General features: G+C 44.6%; 1 protein-coding gene across 7 annotated transcripts in view; it reads right to left on the reverse strand.

The window, feature by feature from the left end:
- cadps2 (Ca++-dependent secretion activator 2) overlaps window positions 1-19,481 on the reverse strand; it is an 829,148-nt gene that overhangs the window by 164,761 nt on the left and 644,906 nt on the right. The window lies entirely within an intron of this gene.

The raw sequence follows: 19,481 nt of genomic DNA on the forward strand, positions 1-19,481 counted from the left end.
TTTATCAGTACTGAATAAGTGAACAACAAACTGGGCTTGAATAGGACAAATTGCTTGAGGAACAGCAACTGATCTTTTGACTGGGCACTTTACAAAACCAAGTTCAACAATTTTAGATCACAACCATTGCTCCAGTTTGTTTTTTCTTCCTCTCATTTCTCTCTTCTTCCGTTTACTTTTGTTCTTGTCCTTGATTTCCCCTTCCTCTGATTCCTTACACAGATTCCCATCCCCTGCCATTTTAGTTTAAACCCTCCCCAACCGCTCAAACAAATGTTCCCCCTTGGATATCAGTTCCGGTCCTGCCCAGGTGTAACCCGTCCAGTTTGTACTGGTCCCACCTCCCTCAGAATTGGTCCCAAAGTCCTAGGAATCTGAAACCCTCCTCCTCACACCATCTCTTCAGCCATGTATTAATCCAATATATCCTGCTATTTCTACTCTGACTAGCACGTGGCACTAGTAGTAATCCTGAGATCACTATCTTTGAGGTCCTACTTTTCAACTTAGTTCCTATCTCCCGATATTCTACTTTTAGGACCTCATCCCTTTTTTTACCTATGTCATTTGTACCAATATGTACCACAACCACTGGCTGTTCACCCTCCCCCTTCAGAATGTCCTGTATCTACTCTGAGATATCCTTGACCCTAGCACCAGGGAGGCAACATACCATCCTGGAGTCTCATTTGCAGCCACAGAAACACCTTTCTATTCCCCTTACAATTGAATCCCCTATAACCATTGCATTCCCACACTTTTTACTCCTTCCCTGTGCAGCAGAGCCAACCATGGTGCAACGAATTTGGCTGTTGCTGCTTTCCCCTCAACAGTATCCAAAGCGGTATATTTGAATTGCAGGGGAATAGCCACAGGAGATTCCTGCACTGCCTGCCTAGTCCTCTTGCTCTGCCTGGTGGTCACCCATTCCCTTCCTGTCTGTGGACTCTTAGCCTGCGGTGTGACCACCTCTCCATACGGGCTATCCACGATACTCTCCACCTCGTGGATGCTTCACAATGTTCCCAGCCAGAAACCCGGGCTTCCAGGAGCTGCAGCCGGAGACACTTTCCGCACACATGTTGGCACCGGGCACTGGAAATGTTCCCGGCTTCCCACATAGAGCAAGAGGAGCACACAATGACTTTGACTCTCCTGCCATGACTTATCCTTTTAAATGATAAGAACAAAAGACAGAAAGGGGAATAAGAAAAGAGATAGGCAGAGAAAACAAGGGCAAGAATCAAGCAAGGCCTCAGTGAAAAATAGTGGGAATGGGGCAAGTAATGTTACAAAGACAAGGCATTTGCAGTAAGGTGGATGAATTAATGGTGCAAATGGATGTAAACAGGTCTGATATAGTCAGGATTACGGAGACATGACTGTGAGGTGACCAGGGATGGGAACTGAACATCCAGGGGCATTCAGCATTTAGGAAGGACGGACAAAAAGGAAAAGGTGGTGGAGTTACATTGCTGGTTAAAGAGGAAATTAACACAATAGTGAGGAAAGATATTAGCTCCGACAATGTGGAATCTGTATGGGTAGAGCTGAGAAACACTAAGGGGCAAAAAACGTTAGTGGGGATTGTATATCGACCCCCAAACTGTAGTGGTGATGTTGGGAATGGCATTGAACAGGAAATTAGAGAAGCATGAAATAAAGGAACATCTGTAATTATGGGTGACTTTAATATGCATATAGATTGGGCAAATCAAATTAGTAACAATAATGTAGAGGAGGAATTCTTGGAGTGTATACGGATGGTTTTCTGGACCAATACGATGAGGAACCAACCAGAGAATGGGCCATCCTAGGCTGGGTATTGTATAATGAGAAAGGAATAATTGGCAATCTAGTCCTTGGGGATGAGCGACCATGATATGATAGAATTCTTCATCAAGATGGAGAGTGACGTAGTTTATCCTGAGACTAGAGTCCTGAATCTTAACAAAGGAAGCTACGATGGTATGAGGTGCGAGTTGGCTATGACGGATTGGGAAACGTTACTTAAAGGGATGACGATGGATAGGCAATGGCAAACATTCAAAGAGCGCACGGGTGAACTGCAACAATTGTTTATTCCTGTCTGGCGCAAAAGTAAAACAGGAAAGGTGACCAAACCATGGCTTACAAGGGAAATTAGAGATAGTATTACATGCAAGGAAGAGGCATACAAATTGGCCAGAAAAAGCAACAGACCTGAGGATTGGGAGCAGTTTAGAATTCAGCAAAGGAGGACCAAGGAATTGATTAAGAAGGGGAAAATAGAGTACGCGAATAAGCTTGCGGGGAACATAAAAACTGACTGTAAAGGTTTCTATAGGTACGTGAAGAGAAAAAGATTGTTGAAGACAAATGTAGGTCCCTTACAGTCAGAAACAGGGGAATTTATATTGGGGAACAAAGAAATGACTAACCAACTAAATACATACCTTGGTTCTGTCTTCACAAAGGAGGACGCAAATAACATACCAGAAATGTTGGAAAACACAGGGTTTAGGTGAGAGGGAGAAACTGAAAAAAATCAGTATTAGTAGGGAAATGGTGTTGGGGAAATTGATGGGATTGAAGGCCAATAAGTCCCCAGGGCCTGATAATCAACATCCCAGAGTACTTAAGGAAGTGGCCCTAGAAATAGTGGATGCATTGGTGGTCATCTTCTATAGACACTGGAACAGTTCCTACAGATTGGAGGGTAGCTATTGTAATCCCACTATTTAAAAAGGGAGGTAGAGCGAAAACAGGGAATTATAGACCAGTCAGCCTGATGTCAGTAGTGGGGAAAATTCTAGAGTCCATTATAAAAGATTTAATAGCTGAGCACATGGAAAACAGTGGCAGAATTGGACAGTCAGCATGGATTTATGAAAGGGAAATCATGCTTGACAAATCTACTGGAATTTTTTGAGGATGTAACTAGTAAAGTTGATGAGGGGGAGCCAGTGGATGTGGTTTATTTAGACTTTCAGAAGGCTTTCGACAAAGTCCCACATAAGAGATTGGCGCATAAAAATAAAGCACATGGGATTGGGGTAGTGTATTGAGATAGATAGAAAACTGGTTGGCAGACAGGAAACAAAGAGTAGGAATAAATGGGTCTTCTTCTGAAAGGCAAGCAATGACTAGTGGGGTACCGTAGGGATCGGTGCTGGGACCCCAGCTATTCACAATATATATCAATGATTTAGATGAGGGAACTAATATCTCCAAATTTGCAGATGGCACAAAGCTGGGTGGGAGGGTGAGCTGTGAGGAGGATGCAGGGATGCTTTAGTGTGATTTGGACAAGCTGAGTGAGTGGGCAAATGCATGGTAGATGCAGTATAATGTGGGTAAGTATGAGGTTATCCACTTTGGTAGAAAAAACAGGAAGGCAGATTATTATCTGAATGGCTATAAATTGAGAGAGGGTAATGTGCAACGAGACCTGGGTGTCCTTGTACACCAGTCGCTGAAGGTAAGCATGCAGGTGCAGCAGACAGTAAAGAAGGCAAATGGTATGTTGGCCTTCGTAGCCAAAGGATTCGAGTACAGGAGCAGGGATGTCTTGCTGCAATTGTACAGGGCCTTGGTGAGACCACACCTGGAATATTTTGTGCAGTTTTGGTCTCCGAGGAAGGATGTACGTGCTACAGAGGTAGTGCAGCGCAGGTTTACCAGACTGATTCCTGGGATGGCGGGACTGACATATGAGGAGAGATTGAGTCGATTAGGATTATATTCGCTGGAGCTCAGAAGAATGAGGGGGGATCTCATAGAAACCTATAAAATTCTAACAGGACTAGACAGGGTAGATGCAGGAAGGATGTTCCTGGTGGTGGGGGAGCCCAGAACCAGGGGTCACAGCCTGAGGATACGAGGTAGACCATTTAGGACTGAGATAAGGAGAAATTGCTTCACCCAGAGAGTGGTGAGCCTGTGGAATTCGCTACAACAGAAAGTAGTTGAGGCCAAAGCATTGTATGTTTTCAAGAAGGAGTTAGATATAGCTCTTGGGGTGAAAGGGATCAAAGGATATGGGGAGAAAGTGGGAGCAGGCTATTGAGTTGGATGATCAACCATGATCATAATGAATGGCGGAGCAGGCTCGAAGGGCCGAATGGCCTACTTCTGCTCCTAGTTTCTATGTTTCTACTTTGCTTTCAGGTGACAGCTGTCAAAATCCTGCCATTCACATCTCCTCTAGACATATCTTATGTTTCTTTACTTGTCTCCTTATCACTTTCTTTGGCCATGAAATCCTTTGTAATTTAATCCCACTTGCCCTCTATCACAGACCTTCCCTATTGATTTTCTTTCCCCCTCCATACCCATCTTTCACTAGCTCAAAACTTTTCCCAGTTCTGATGAAAGCTCACAGACCTGAAATATTAGCCCACAGATTCTGGCAGATCTGCTGTGTATTTCAAGCATTATCTTTCTTATTCCCAATGCCCAGCACCTGCACTATTTTGCTATTGCTTTAAATAAGGTTTGTTTGTGTATTCCTGAGCTTGTTTCTAAATCAAAGAATTGAGGAAAGAAAGATCAACTTGCATTTAGATAGTGAGTTTCACAACCTCAGGATGTCTGAAAGCACATTACAGTCAGTAAAGTCAATTTGAAGTATAGCCACTGCTGTAATGTAGGAAACATGGCAGCCAATGCATACACCAATCTCCCGCAAACAACATGATAATGGCCAGATCATCTTTTTATTTTTTAATGTTGATTGAAGGATAAACATCGGCCAGGACATCAGGGAATAACTCACCTGTTCTGCAAATAGTGCTCACGGTAGCTTTTACATCCACCTGAGAAAGCAGACAGGGCTTTGGTTTAATCTCGCATCTGGAAACTGCCCCACTGACAGTGCAGCACTCCTTCATACTGCACTGGAGTGTCAGCCTGGACTTTTGTCCTCAAGGGAAAAATTTTCCCCCATTGTCAGGTGGGGGGGGGGTGGTGGTGGTGTGTGTGTGTGTGTGTGTGGAGGAGTGCGGGAGCAGGCCCCGCTCCCGGTCGCCAACTGGAAGATCCTGCCCCAGGTCTTTGGTGTGGGACCTTCGGAGTAAGAGGTGAGTGTGTGACCAACTGAGACATGGCTGACACTATAAATCACAATTCTGGTGAATAAACTATGGTATAAAACTGGCTGATAACTTCTTGTGTTGATTAATTTGAAGGCTAACATCCCAGGAGACAGATTAGGAACATGCATCTGTAAATAATTAGATTGCATGAAGTCACATCATTTGAAGGTCTATCAGTGTTGTGGTACCTCACAACAATTTAACTGCTGAAATATTCTATGTTCAACCTTCACATACACCCAAACTTTAAACCCTTGTTCATCTGGCAATTCGAGTCAATCACTAGAGCACCCTTCTACATTTGACCCATTTCCATGTGTAATATGGTGGCCTTGTTGTGCCTATACAACAAATTCAGCACCCCCAACAGGAAACAATGCTTGAAGGGAGTGTCAATGAGAAGCAACAGTATCATAATCCTATTTCTGACCTGTGTTCTCTTCAATTGTGGCTCTCTGTTGGAAGTGTGTAATCAGTGTTTAACGCGATTGCATTAATCTTCAGACTCTGAGGTTCACATTGATGAACCAAACACGTTTTGAAACTAACTAGTTTCTACTAATGAAAGCCTAATTTTTTTGGCATTTGCTTCTTGGACTTTGGGACACCAAAGGAAATATAAAAAGCACATTGGCTTAAAGTTATTTATTTTAAGAGAATGTTACGGACCAGAGGAGGATTAGTTTAAACAGCCCTGATTTCTCCTCTTACTAACTGTCTGTAAACAGAAAGGTGTTTTTGATTTCTGATTTTCTCTTTTATAAAGTGGTGGTGTGTTTTCCCAACCCTTCAGTTTTGGAGTTAACCAATTCTCTATTAATAACCCCACAGCAAACTCGAGATAAGGTAAAGTAAGAGGGTTGGTCTATTTTACACACACACAACTAACACAGAAAGGGGTATCTGCAATGTCTGTCTCTTTCTGCGCTCATACAATAAAAGATGGATAAGGAAAAGAAAGGGGTACAGGGGAAGACCATGATAAAAATAACAGTTTCGTTTTCACGTGAGTCCAGAATCAAAAGGTCCAGCGGCGTATTCCTTCAGAGGTTCGCAGGCTGAAACTATTGCAGAGTGATCCATCTTTCCAGAAGCAAGGACTTACACAATGAAAGAAGGCATGGAGAGATGATTTAGTCTTTAAGGCACAGATGCCGAAATCCAATGTTTCAGTATTCACAGTGTAGATGATGGCCAAGCCATTGACCTGGTCAGAGTTCTTTCTGCTGCTGTTAGATGGTAAAATGGTAGGCTGTCTGGGTTCAGTTCCACAGCAGCTTGGGGGAGGATATGTGACATACCTCCCACTTATTCTCCTGGGTGTGGGCAAAGGATGTATTTTCCCAGGTTTGGAACCTTGAGGTATTTAATAGAGGAGTCAGGGTCTTTTTGTCCTTTACAGACATACCGTCTCCATTGGCCGGAGCTCTGTCTTAGAATTCTAAAGGGGGGTTTTGGTGCATTTCTTTGGAATTTGATTGTCGGCAGTCACAGAGGGCATTAACACCTCTTTAAAGATAATGAGGTCCCTGCTGGTTTCTGAAGGTTACAAATTCCTCTTGTATGAGTCATGGCTAGTCAGGGTAAAGCCTGGTCCATATTTAAAATAAAAATAATAATTTTATAAAATAGCCAGGATGACATAGAGATATATATTTCGCCAAGACTAGTAAATCATTAGAATAGACAAATTATATTTTGTTAAATGAAAAAGCATAAACTAAAGTTATAGGGAGAATAAAGTAGTTAGATATCAAACAACAGGGCAAGCAGTGGTTAAATGTTTGCTGTTGTGTTTCCATCCTTCAGTCTCAGCAGGTTGTCCTCAGCAGATAGACATAGTTAGTGAATTGTTCTGCCCATTATCTGCTCCTATTAGAATGTGTCTGACTGAATGCTACAGATCCCAGGGATTACATGTGCTTTTGAAAATAAAGGAGATCCCACTGTGGAACTTCTGGAGACTGATCAACATTTCTTGACTATACAAATAACAAAGCCTGCTTTCTGAGTGGGTTTAAGCCTTGATTACATAAATCAAATCAGTGCTTAGTCTTCCCACCAACAGCTTAGCTTAGATGTTTTATTTTTCAGCTATTGATACATAACTTAATGGCAGCTTTCCCCAATTTTAGCATTTTAAAACATTTTGTTAAATGGTAAAATAATTATATTGCTCTTTGTGTCACAATTTACTACAAAGTGCACTTTTGAAGTATGCACTTGTAGTGAAGGATTGACACTAAAGCAGTTATTTCTCATAGCTGATATATTAGGCTTTCCAGAAAGACACCCTGGTACCAGCATTATAGCGTTGTTTGCTGGTAATAATCACACTGCAAACATGGGAAATCCTGAGGATGTGAAAGGCACTATATACATTTTGTCATCTAATCATTCCAGTCCTCCACTATATCACCACTTGTTCTATCCCTCTCTCACCAACCACACCACTTTTTCTAGCTTTGCTCTTGCTTATAAACTCTGTTTCTCTAATGTTTCCAGTTCTGAAGAAAGGTTTGAAAGGTTATTGGACAGAGTTTTCCCAGATGGGTCACAATCCCAATGTCAACTTCAATTCCGGGAACCAGGAAGCAGCTGTGGCAGCTCGTCACTCGAATCTTCTGGGAGGCAGATAATTAAGAAGCCACCTCTTTGAGCCCAGGACAGCGTTCAGACCAGGGAAGCAGGAGGCCCAAAAGGAGAGCGAGCATTGATGTCTGCATGGCTTTCCCCCGAGCAAAGGTGCGCACTGTTGATGGAGGCAGGAGACCGCTAAGGCACCTCAAAATGGAGGCGATTTCTGTAGCATGGGGAATAACTAAAAACCTCACATGGCCACAGCTGTCAGGCCATCTTTATGGATGGTTTGTGGCCGTGGAATCCCAGCTAGGGGGGGTTGGACGAGAGGTATCAATTGCCTCTGACTCGTCACCAGGAGTCCAAGCTACAGGGAGCTTGTCTGCACTGGGAACACCTCTGCAGCATCCTCACTCTGACCCCAAGTGGGCCATTAATTGGGGAGGTGATGGCGTAGTGGTGTTGTCACTGGACTAGTAATCCAGAGACCCAGGGGGATGCTCTGGGGACCCGGGTTCGAATCCTGCCATGGCTTATGGTGGAATTTGAATTCAATAAAAATCTGGAATTAAAGTAATGATGACCAAGAAACCATTGTTGATTTTTGTAAAAAAAAACCCATCTGGTTCACTAATGTCTTTAGGGAAAGAAATTTGCTGCCCTTACCTGGTCTGGCCTACATGTGACTCCAGACCCACAGCAATGTGGTTGACTCTTAAATGCCCTCTGAAATGGCATAGCAAGCCACTCAGCTGTATCAAACTGCTACACAGCCTCAAAAAAGGAATAAAACCAGATGGACTTACCCAGCATTGACCTAGATACCGGAAACGACAATGGCAAACTCAGCCCTGTTGACCCTGTAAAGGCCTCCTTACTAACATCTGGGGGCTAGTGCCAAAATTGGGAGAGCTGTCTCACAGACTAGCCAAACAACAGCCTGACAGACTCATCCTCACAAAATCATGTCTTACAGATAATGTCCCAGACTCCACCATCATCATCCCTGAGTATATCCTGTCCCACCGGCTGGGCAGACCCAGCAGAGGTGGCAGTATGGTGATATACAATCAGCAGGGAGTTGCCCTGGGAAGGCTCAACATTGATTCTGGACCCCATGAAGCCTCATGGCATCAGGTCAAACATGGACAAGGAAACCTCCTGCTGATTTCCACGTACTGCTCTCCCTCAGTTGATGAATCAGTGCTCCTCCATGTTGAACATCACTTGGAGGAAGCACTAAGGGTGGCAAGGGTGCAGAATGTACTCTGGGTGGGGGACTTCAATGCCCATCACCAAGAGTGGCTCGGTAGCACCACGACTGACTAAGTTGGCAGAGTCCTAAATGACACAGCAGCTAGACTGGGTCTCCAGCAGGTAGTGAGGGGATCAACAACATGGAAAAACATATTTGACCTCGTCCTCACCAACCTGCCTGCTGTATATGCATCTGTCCATGACAGTATTGGTAGGAGTGACCATCACTCAGTTGTTGTGGAGACCAAGTCTCGCCTTTACATTGAGGATACCCTCCATATTGTTGTGTGGCACCACCACCGTGCTAAGTGGGATATATTTCGAACAGATTTAGCAACTCAAGACTGGGCATCCATGAGGCATTGTGGGCCATCAGCAGCAACAGAAATGTACTCGAACACAATCTGTAACCTCATGGCCCAGCATATCTCCCACTCTACCATTAACATCAAGCTGGAAGGTCAACCCTGGTTCAATGAAGAGTGTAGGAGGACGTGCCAGGGGCAGCAACAGGCATACCTAAAAATGAGGTATCAAACTGGTGAAGTTATAATGCAGGGCTACTTGTGCGCCAAACAGCATAAGCAGGAAGTGATAGACAGAAGTAATCTATCCCACAACCAACAGTTCAGATCTAAGCTCTGCAGTCCTGCCACATCCAGTCGTGAATGGTGATGGACAATTAAACAACTCACTGGAAGAGAGGCTCGACAAATATCCCCATCCTCAATGATGGAAGAGCCCAGCACATCAGTGCAAAAGATAAGGTTGAATCATTTGCTACAATCTTCAGCCAGAAGTGCCAAGTGGGTGATCCATCTCAGCCTCCTCCAGAGATCCCCAGTATTACAGATGCCAGTCTTCAGCCAATTAGATTCACTCCACATGATATCAAGAAATGGCTGAAGGCACTGGATACTGCAAAGACTATGGGCTCTGACAATATTCCGGCAATAGTACTGAAGACTTGTGCTCCAGGACATGCTGCGCCCCTTGCCAAGCTGTTCCAATACAGCTGTAACAGTGGCATCTACCCAGCTATGTGGAAAATTGCCCAGATATGTCCTGTACACAAAAAGCAGGACAAATCCAACCTGGCCAATTACCAACCCCATCAGTCTATTCTCCACCATCAGTAAAGTAATGGAAGGGGTCATAAAACAGTGCTCTCAAGTGGCACTGGCTTAGCAATAACCTGTTCACTGACACCCAGTTTAGGTTCTGCCAGGGCTACTCAGCTCCTGACCTCATTACAGCCTTGGTTCAAACATGGTCAAAAGAGCTGAACTCACGAGGTGAGGTGAGAGTGACTGCACTTGATATCAAGCCTGCATTTGACCGAGTGTGGCATCAAGGAGCCCTAGCAAAACTGGAGTCAATGGGAATCAGGAGGAAAACTCTCCACTGGTTGGAGTCATACTTAGCACAAAGGAAGACAGTTATGGCTGTTGGAGTTCAGTCATCTTAGCTCCAGGACATTACTGCAGAAGTTCTTCAGGGTAATGTCCTCAGCCCAACCATCTTCAGCTGCTTCATCAATGACATTCCTTCCATCATCAGGTCAGAAGTGGTGACGTTTGCACAATGTTCAGCACCATTCATGACTCCTCAGATACTAAAGCAGTCTATGTCCAAATGCAGCAACACATGGACAATATCCAGGCTTCAGCTGACAAGTGATAAGTAACATTCGTGCCACACAGGTGTCAGGTAATGACCATTCCAAGAAAGAATCCAACAATCACCGCTTAATTTTCAATGGCACTATCATCACTGAATCCCCCACTATCAGCATCCTGGGGGTTACCATTGAACAGAAACTGAACTGGACTAGCCATAAAATTACTATGGCTACAACAGCAGGTCAGAGGCTAGGAATTGTGTGACGAGTAACTCACCTACTGACTCCCCAAAGCCTGTCCACCAACTACAAGGCACAAGTAGCGTGATGGAATACTCCCACTTGCCTGGATGAGTGCAACTCCCACAACACTCAAGAAGCTTGACACTGTCCAGGACAAAGCAGCCTGCTTGATTGGCACAACATCCACAAACATTCACTCCCTCCACCACCAATGCAGAAGCAGGGGTGTGTACCATCTACAATTATGCACTGCAGGAATTCACCAAGGCTTCTTAGACAGCACCTTCCAAACCCAGGACCATTAACATCTGATAGGACAAGGGCAGCAGATGGATGGGAACACCACCACTGGAAGTTCCCCTCCAAGTCACTCATCATCCTGACTTGGAAATATTTCGCTATTCCTTCACTGTCGTTGGGTCAAAATCTTGGAAATCCCTTCCTAACAGCAGTGTGGGTGTACCTACACCACATGGACTGCAGCGGTTCAAGAAGGCAGCTCACCACCACCTTCTCAAGGGTGACTAGGGATGGGCAATAAATGCTGGCCCAGCCAGTGAAGCCCACATCCCACCAATGAATACAAAAAAAAATTGCCCACCACTGACGGCCAGGTAGTTGGTGCTGTGGTAACTCTGCCTCTGTAAAATGCTAGGAGGCAGGCATTAGTCAGGTCAGAGACCCGATGTACTAATTTCAGAATTTGTTCTCGGCCCTTCCACTAGACCCACCTCAGCAAATGCCGAATATTTCCAGCACTTTCCAGTTTTATTTTAAAGTTCCAGCATCTGCAGTATTTTTCTCCTACTAAATAAAGTTAAGCATTTTCTTTATTTTGCAGGGGCTCTCTTTTTTTAAATACATTTGTTCGTGGCATATGGGCGTTGCTGGCTAGGCCAGCATTTACTTCCCATCCTCAATTGCCCTTGAGGTGGTGGTGGTGAGCTGCCTTCTTGAACCACTGCAGTCCCTGTGGTGTAGGTACATCCACAGTGTTGTTAGGGAGAGAGTTCCAGGATTTTGACCCAGCAACAGTGAAGGAATGGCGATATATTTTCAAGTCCGGATGGCGTGTGGCTTGAAGTGGATCTTCCAGGTGGTTGTGTTGCCATGTATCTGCTACCTTTGTCCTTCCAAGTGCTAGAAATTGCGAGTTTGGAAGATACTGTCGAAGGAGCTTGGTGAACTCCTGCAGTGTATCGTGCTTTTTGTTGATGGTACACATTGCTGCCAGTGTATGTCCGTGGTGGAGGGAGAGGATGTTGAGGCTGGTGGATGGAGTGTCAGTCAAGCCAGCTGCTTTGTCCTGGAAGCTGTCGAGCTTTTTGAGTGTTGTGGGAGCTACACTCATTCAGGCAAGTGTGGATTATTCCATCACACTCTTGGCCAAGGGAGTCATGGACAAAAAGACAAAGGGAGTGTAAATGGTGGAGGTAAGAGCTGAAGAAGGTGCTGATCATGGCATAAAGGTAAGAAAGCAGAAAGTGTTATAGCAGAACAAGGGTCAGCACCCTGTGAAAGAACAACATGGAACAAATGAGAGATGGCCTATTGGAGGTGGGGTTCGGGGAGGAGGTGGTGGTTGGGGAAAAAAGGATAGGAAAAGGGACAAAAAGGGGGATGAAAAAAATGAATAAAAATAAAAAAGGTAAATAAACAAAAAAAGTAAGTAGATAAAAGATAAAAACACATTTTTAAAAAGGAATTTAAAATTGGTCAAGATAGAGGAGAGAGTTAATGGTCTGAAGTTGTTGACCTCAATGTTAAGTCCTCAAGGCTGTAAAGTGCCTAATCAGAAGATGAGGTGCTGTTCCTCCAGTTTGTGTTGAGCTTCACTGGAACATTGCAGCAGGCCAAGGATGGACATGTGGGCATGAGAGCAAGACAGTGTGTTGAAGTGGCAAGCGACAGGAAGGTCTGGGTCATGCCTGGGGACTGACTGAAGGTGTTCTGTAAAGTGGTCACCCAGTCTGCATTTGGTCTCCACAATTTAGAGGAGACCGCATTGGCAGCAGCGAACGTAGTAGACCTTATTGAAGGAGGTGCAAGTGAAGCGCTGTTTGGACCCTTGGACGATGAGGAGGGAGGAGGTAAAGGATGTAATTGCACCTTCTGCAATTGCATGGGAAGGTGTTGTGGGAAGGGTATGAGGTGTTGAGCGTGATGGAGGAGGGGACCAGGGTGCCCCGGAGGGAAAGCTCCCTAACGAATGCTGTCGGGGGTGGTGAGGGGAGAGATGCTGGAGTTGGTGGAAATGGAGGGAGATGGGTTCGGACACGGTTGAGGGACCTGTGAACCACAGTGGGTGGGAATCCTTGGTTAAAGAAGAAAAAAGGCATGTGGCATAGTGGTATTGTCACCAAGCTAGTATTCCAGAGGCCCAGCAAAATGCTCTGGGGACCCAGGTTCGAATCTCACCATGGCAAATGGTGAAATTTGAATTCAATTAAAAACAAATCTGGAATTAAAAGTCTGTTGATCACCACAAAAAACCACCTGTTCACTAATCTGCTGCCCCACATGTGACTCCAAACCCACAGCAATGCGGTTGACTCTTAAATGCCCCCTAAACAAGGGCAATTCGGGATGGGCAATAAATGCTGGACTAGCCAGTGACACCGTAAATAAATGTAAGAAGCGCTGTTTTGGGAAGTGGCATCATCGGATGGAGGCAAAGGAACTGAGAGAATGGGATGGTGTCCTTGCAGGAAGCAGGATGTGAGGAGCTGTAGTTGAGGTAGCTGTGGGAGTTGGTGGGCTTGTAATGAATACTGGTGGACAGTCTATCATGAAAATTGGAGACAGAGAGGTCAAGGAAGGGAAGGGAGGTGCCGGAGATCAACCACGTGAAGGCGATAGAGGGGTGGAAATTGGAAGCAAAATTGATAAATTTTTCCAGGTCCAGACAGGAGAATGAAGCGGCTCTGAAACAGTCATCGATGTACCGAAGAAAGAGGGGGCCTGAGTAGGACTGAAACAATGAATGTTCCACAAACCTTATAAAGAGACAGGCATAAATGGGGTGCATGCAGGTACCCATAGCCACATCTTTTATTTGGAGGAAGTGGGACAAGTGGGACAAGATTAAGGAGAAATTGTTCAGTGAGAGAACAAGTTCAGCCAGACGGAGGAGAGTGGTAGTGGATGGGGCTTGTTTGGGCCTCTGTTCGAGGAAGAAGCGGAGAGCCCTCAGCCCATCCTGGTGGGGGATGGAGATGTAGAGGGATTGGACATCCATGGTGAAGAGGAGGCGGTTAGGAAATTGTTGACATGACGTAGGGCATCAGAGGATCCGTGGATGTAGGTGGGAAGAGACTGAACAAGGGAAGAGAGATTGGAGTCAAGATAGCAAAAAATGAGTTCCGTGGGGCAGGAACAGGCTGACATGATTGGTCTACCAGGCCAGTCCTGTTTGTGGATTTTGGGAAGGAGGTAGAAGCGGGCTGTCTGAGGTTGGGAGACTATGAGGTTGAAAGCTGTGGAGGGAAGATCTCCAGAGGAGATGAGGTCAGTGACAGTGCTGGAAACAATTGCTTGATGTTCGGTGGTGGGGTCATGGTCCAGGGGCAAGTAGGAAGAAGTGTCTGAAAGTTGGTGCTCAGTCTCTGCGAGATAGAGGTCAGTACGCCAGACAACAGCACCATTCTTGGAGGCAGGTTTGATAACAAAGTCAGGGTTGGACCTGAGAGAACAGAGTGTAGCAAGTTCAGAAGGAGATAGGTTAGAGTGGTGAGAAGAGCAGAGAAATTGGTACGGCCGATGTCACACCGACGGTTCTCAATGAAAGGATCAAGAGCACATAAGAGACCAGAAAGAGGGGTCCAGGTGGAGGGAGAATATTGGAGATAGGTGTAAAGGATCCGTTGAACGGGGGGAGGACTCCTGCCCAAAGAAGTGAGAACAGAGACGAAGGCACTGAAAGAAGAGTTCAGCATCATGCTGAGCCTGGAATTCATTGAGGTGAGGGCATAAGGGTATGAAACTGAGTCCTTTGCTGAGTACTGAACGTTCAGCGTCAGAGAGGGGAAGATCAGGGGGTATGGTGTACACACAGCCGGGGCTGGGATTAGGAGAAGGGATTGGGTCAGAGGTGCGGGAAAGGGTGGATGGGTATTGGTATCAAGAGTATTCAGACTCGGATTTCAGCTTCGATTTCTCATCTTTCTTTGCACAGCAGGTTTCTCCATTATCATTGCAGCTTCTGGAAAGTCCCCAATGGTCAGACCAACCTACAGCCTACAAAATTATCATGGCACCTCCAGAGAATGATCGGTAGTCTGAGAAGTCTCTACCTCCAACTATGACGATGGTACAGCTGGTCAACATGGCAACACACTGTGCACACACTGCAACCTCTAGCCAGCATGCCACAACCACAAGAGATGCTGGAACCTGGTAGCAGTCTCACATTATCAACAACAAAAAGCTGAGGTGAGCGTACCAATAAAATTTCTTCTTGCCAAAGGAATGCTCTTCCTTAGCTTCAGAGGGCTTCCAGTTGGCCCACATGGAGAAATAAGAGAAAGCAGTGCCAAGGAAAGGCACTGTTTGTCCAATCTGCATGAAATGGTCGAGAGTAACAGCAACCACAGATCAACCCAACAGCTGAAGTGACCAGGCATGGGTCAACATTAAGCAGTGGAAGAATGAATGAAAGCATACCCAAATGCCAGTCCAACCTCCAAGCCAACAAGAACCAGAACCAACAGAGCACACCACTTTTCTGACAGGACAGCTAACGAGATATGGAAGGGTTATAAGGCCTGCAGACTGTGAGAGGTTGGGGGGCTGTGGGAAGATGGGGTATTGAGAATGTTGCTAATGCTAATATTATAATAGCAATAATGTTGGAATAGCATTAATGTTGTAACAATACTGTAAATGCATAAGACTTATAACATGTAAGAGCTGAAGTAAACTAATGCAATTCTATATCCATGGGATAAAGACTTGGAAGAGTTGCAGTATAAGGTTCCGGGATATACAAGGTTAATGTGGGACTGAGTACAGTACCGTCCACAGAATGATGTCAGAGGGCACATGACCCTGAGCTAGGGTCAGTGTGGTGTTGGCCATAGACGTGTTAAGATCTAGACAAGGGGATAGCTTCTTGCCTGTGCCCTTTACTGTATATATGTACATAGTTACAAGTCATTAAAAAAGACTTGCTGTTAACATAGAGAAAGATGACAGACTTCCTTAATAGACACGTTCTGTAGCCAACACCATTACAACAGTATGCAACAGTTGCTGCTGATGGTAATACAGCAGTCTTCAGTGGCCACCTCAGTTAGATGGCTCAAAGGCACAGTAGAAATATCTCTCATTAATATTCCCATTGCTTTAGTGGAGGCTTCAAATTTAACTTGCAGAATGTGGATCAAGACTGACTTCAACTCAATTCGAAATGGTTACAGGTAACCATAAAGAATGGAATGTGAAACCTTAGAGATGTCAGCTGTTTTGTCCTCAGACACTATGGCATGCCTTGATGAAGAGGTGTTCCCCAGTAGGTGACAGCAACTTTTTCTGTTCTCAGGATTATTGGTAAATGGAATAGCTTGCCAGCTTATGCAGTATTTGCAGGTTCATGCTAGTGTTCAAAAGGGAGCTAGGCAATTCCTTAGAGGTGGCTGATATCACTGCACTGAAAGGTCGGTGTGAGGTTGGGTAATCTACTCTTAGCTCCTGGAATTTGACTGCTTTCAGGGATCAGTCAGGAACTTCCCAGAATTATGTTTCACTCAGAATGGCCTGAGCTTTTTTTTTATTTGTTCATTTGCCTCTTCCAGGAGGTTACATGTTGCTGATAGGTTTGGAGTACTGATCTTCATAGAAAACATAAAAACACTACAGCACCAAAGGAGGACATGTGGCCCTTCATATCTGTCCCAGTGGGAAAAGAGCTATCCAGCCTAATCCCAAATTCCAGATCTTGGTCTGTAGCCCTTTAGAAGACAGCACTTCATGTGCATGTCCAAGCGTTTTTTAAATGCAATGAAGATTTTTGCCTCTGCCACTCTTTCAGGCAGAGAGTTCCAGATCCCAATCACCCTCTGAGTGAAAAGAATTCTCAACTCTCCTCTAATCCTTCTGCCAATTACAATAAATCTATGCCCCCTGGTTATTGACCTCTCTCTGCTCCCCATCAAGGCCCCTTATAATTTTATACACTTCTACCCTCAGCCTTCTCTGTTCCGAGGAAAACAATCCCAGCCTATTCAATCTTTTTTCATAGAGAAAATTTTCATTCCTGTATAGCCTTGTTGCAACATAACTGAATGGGACAGACTCAATGAACAGCCGCTCTTGTTGTGTCCATCTTTTTGCATAGATGTATTGGAATAGTTGAACAAAATTAATACCCATTGAAGGAAAAGGGCAGCAGATACATGGGAACACCACCACCTGCAAGTTCCCCTCCAAGCTACTCACCATCCTAACTTGGAAATATATCGCCGTTCCTTCATTGTCACTGGGTCAAAATCCTGGAATTCCCTCCTTAACAGCACTGTGGGTGTACCTACACCACATGGACTACAGCGATTCAAGAAGGCTGCTCACCACCATCTTCTGAAGGGCAGTGAGGGATTGGCAATAAATACTGGTCCAACCAGCGAAGCCCACATCCCATAAATTAATAAAATAAAATGTAATGGATAAATAATTCTCTGAATTAAATTAAAAGCAAAATACTGCAGATGTTGGAAATCTGAAATAAAAACAGAAAATGCTGGGAAAACTCAGCAGGTCTGACAGCATCTGTGGAGAGGGAAACAGAGTTAACGTTTCGAGCTTGTATGACACTTCTTCAGAGCTGGATAATTCTCTGAACACTGACTGAATTTTAATGATATTGAGCAACAGAGGACCACTCCACTTTTTGTTTGTATCCTTGCTGGTGTCTATAAGTGACATATTATTTCAACCTACTCTAGTTACTAACACCATAAACTGCAGCTGATGTTAGCTACAGGCTACTGTGTTACAATCATGCAAGTCTCATAGTCCATTTGAAGGACACTAATGAATACAGTCATAACAATTTATAACCTTTTGACTGAATCTGCCAGTGGTTAGTGATTTTATTGAAATAGACAGAATTAAAAATCTATTCATCTGACGCAAGATGTTGAATCTAAAGAGAGGTCCAAACTGAAGCTCATTTTCTAAAGATTACTGAATTGAGATCAAATGAACAGAAATTGAGAAGCACACAACATTCAATCTACTTCAATTCACACTAACTCTTTTCCTTGCAGTGATCACAGAAACTATCATTATTGTAAATTGGAAATAGAACGTAGTGTTGGCCTAATTGTTAAGGAAAGTGTTGGAGCAAAGGCTTGTCAATTTAACTGTGTCCCTATAGGGTCTCCTATACTGTCTGAATTGTACGGTTTTATAAAAATGAGCGAAAACTGTATCTTGTCTGAATTGACTTTGCTATTTTAACAGGTGCACCAAAAAAAAACTCCATTAAAATACGGAACAAAGTAATTTTTGTGACTGCATTGAATGTTGGTGACTGCACCAACATTTCAGTGTCATTTCTAAGCTTAGAGCTGATCTGTGGAGTTGCACACACAGTGGGTGAAATGTTCGTATTTGGACAGGAAAGTAAAAACAGGTGATATCAGATCAAGCACAGTTGAACACTCTGGGCATAATTTTCTGCCTGTCGGGCAGGTGGGCTCGACCCAAGCGGGGTGGGGGGGGGGGGGGAGTGGCGGAGATTCTCTAAAAGCGACAGTGAGCTCTTTCGCACGTGCTACATGCAGCCTCAGGGAGATCGCTTCCACTTTGAAAAGTATAAAAATAGAAAAAAAAAATTCCCTAACATGTCCCCCTCGTGTGACAATGTCATATGAGATGGGACGATTAACAGAATAACTTTATTAAACTTTTTAAAACCCTGCATGAAACGTCATCCCGCCACTAGATGAGGTTTCATGTTTTATCTATTTGCCGCCGGGGCTCCTGGCCTACCCACCAACCTTAAGGTAGGATGGGCAGGTTCTTTAATTGTTTCAATGATCCTGTCAATGGCCTCAATTGGCCACTGACAGGTCGGCGGGCACACAGCTGATTTTGCTTCGTCCCCGCCTTCCTGAAGATTTAAATGGGGCAGGATGACGTCGAGGGTTCTGCCCGACGTGTCATTTTACGTGTTGGCGAGCGGTGCCTGCCCCCTGCTCGCCGACGGCAAAATTCTGCCCCCTGCTTGAATTTTGGGCTGGGTGTATAACAGGCTGCTGACCTGATATCACTTATGTTACTAACTCAGAATTTCCCAACACACTGCCCCCCACCACCTTCCCTTCCACCCCTAACTAAAGATGAAGGCTCTGGGGAACCAGTGCAGACTAAGTATAGGCTTCAACTGAACTGGGGCAAGGACAAGAGAATAATTGGGCCAGAGCACGCAGTTGAATAATTAATGTTGACCTCTCCCAGTGTAGTGCACCCTCATTGAGGTGGGGGGGGGTGGTGTATGAGGATTTGGGGAGGGGGATGGTAGTGGGAGTGTGGACTTATATTATGACAAATTTACATTGGCAATTCCATTACAAATAAGGCAAAGGCATTTATAATGGGAAAATCTTATACTTTGGGAGTATAGCTGCAACAGTTTTAATATATTAATAATTTACATCTTATTTTTTCACATGGAGTTTTTTCTGTTCAAATAAATATTTATTAAG

The sequence above is a fragment of the Carcharodon carcharias genome, chromosome 21, assembly GCF_017639515.1.
Source record: "Carcharodon carcharias isolate sCarCar2 chromosome 21, sCarCar2.pri, whole genome shotgun sequence".
NCBI classification, from domain to species: Eukaryota; Metazoa; Chordata; class Chondrichthyes; order Lamniformes; family Lamnidae; genus Carcharodon; species Carcharodon carcharias.